The following is a 1,902-nucleotide window of genomic DNA, read 5'->3' on the forward strand; positions in this document are numbered from 1 at the left end:
GAAGAAGAAGAAGAAGAAGAAGAAGAAGAAGAAGAAGAAGAAGAAGAAGAAGAAGAAGAAGAAGGAAGAAGAAGAAGAAGAAGAAGAAGAAGAAAAGAAGAAGAAGAAGAAGAAGATGATGATGATGATGATGATGATGATGATGGAGGACAACAGTCCAAAACTCAACCTGACAAGGAAGAAGACATGCTGTCCTCTGCCTGTGAAGGCTGTCTGAGAGACTCCAATCCTCTCTTCTTCCAACTGCTGGTGATCGTTGGCATTTCCTGTGGCCACATGAGTTCCATTTTCAGGGCCAGTATCTTCAAATTTTCCTTCAACTGCTCTTCTGTGTCAAATCCTCCTCTTCCTCTCTTTCCTAATAACATTTAGCACCTACCTAGATAATCTCTCTATATCAAAATACATAACCACATCTGCAAATACTCTTTTCTTGCCAGAAAGAGTAACTGCCACAGGTTGCAGGGTCAGGATGCAGCTATCTTTGGGAGGCCATTTTCAGCCTGTAAGCAGCATCTGTGTGGCAGCAGTTCTAACGGCTACCAGCACACAGATCAAGTCCCTCCCTACTGAAACTCCATGAGAACCTCTCATGCTATTAGTCAGTGTCCAGCACCTGCTGTGAACTGGGTCCTGCAGATGTGCCGTGCCTTGTGTCTCCTTCCCTACTGGCATGCCCTCTTCCAGCTGACCCCTTGGATTTGCCTGGGGCTCCTGCAGGCTGCCATCTTCTCTCTTAGTGCCTTTGCACATGTGGTCCTCCCTACACATCTATAGGCCTCCTGACCTTTTGTCATCAGGCGAGATGTTCTGGAAGCAGTCTTCCTATCCTCCTAGCAGCATGCTTAACCTCTCACAGGCTGTATTCGTGTGTCTTACTTTTCCTGCTTTGGGCTTCTGTAGATTAGCTGTAGATCTGTGGTCCTTTGTTTCCTGTCTCCTCTCCAAGTTGAGAAGTTCTGAGAAGAAAGGGGTCTCATCTGTCTCATTCATTACCAACCCAGCACTTCCTGCACTTTAAATGCTCCCAGATGATTTTAAGCCATTTAGATCCCTCCTGGGCCTTCTCCTTCCCATGGTGACTGTTGCATCTGACCAAGAATTCCAGGCCTCTCCTGCGGTGGCTCAGGCGTTGTGCTCTACCATCACAGCTGCTCAGAGAGTACACCCCAGAGGCCTGGGTTCAGACACACGATTATTTGCCTCCTTTGCCAGGATCTGCTGGGTTCTATGGGCCCTCTATTAAGTCGGGTCTCAAACAGGTCTGTCAAGAAATCTTTCTGAGTCTATGGACGTGTTCTGTGTATCTACTATTCACTAGAGCAGCCACTAATTTCACATGGCTACCGGACACTGGAAATATGAGGATGGAAGTTACTTTTATTTTGTGTGGATCCTGTGAGAAATAGCCTAGAAATAGCTCTTGTGTTAGAAACCCTGGTACCACTTCGCCTGTCTAGAATGAACCCCAGAGTTCCTATTGTTAATGTCTATGATTCAGGTTTGGTTCCTTCACTGATGAAAGAACTAAAGGATAGGAGAGGGTTGAAAGTAGACAGGGCAGGTTTATTTGAAAGCAAAAGAAATAGCAAGACAGACTCCTGTGCAATCAGGGGTTCCACAACCCCGGTCTGCAGCCTCAGGCCTGCAGGACCTGGTCAGGTAGGACCAGTCATCTGAAGTAGTCTCTCCTAAGACAGAGTTCCACCAGTTCAAGGCCAGCTGGGCTTCATGGGAAGATACTGTCTCAAAAAAAGAAAGAAAAGAAAAAAAAGAGCCGTGGCTGTCATGATGGCAGACTGTTGGGCCAAGGAAGAAGGGGCAGCTCAGCTGACAGCTCACTTTGTTCCCGCAGAAGGGGCTGGGCTAGAGTTGTGGTTGCTACCACCCCTTGTGGGACTC

The sequence above is a fragment of the Dipodomys ordii genome, unplaced genomic scaffold (assembly GCF_000151885.1).
Source record: "Dipodomys ordii isolate 6190 unplaced genomic scaffold, Dord_2.0 Scaffold21, whole genome shotgun sequence".
In the NCBI taxonomy this organism is placed as follows: Eukaryota; Metazoa; Chordata; class Mammalia; order Rodentia; family Heteromyidae; genus Dipodomys; species Dipodomys ordii.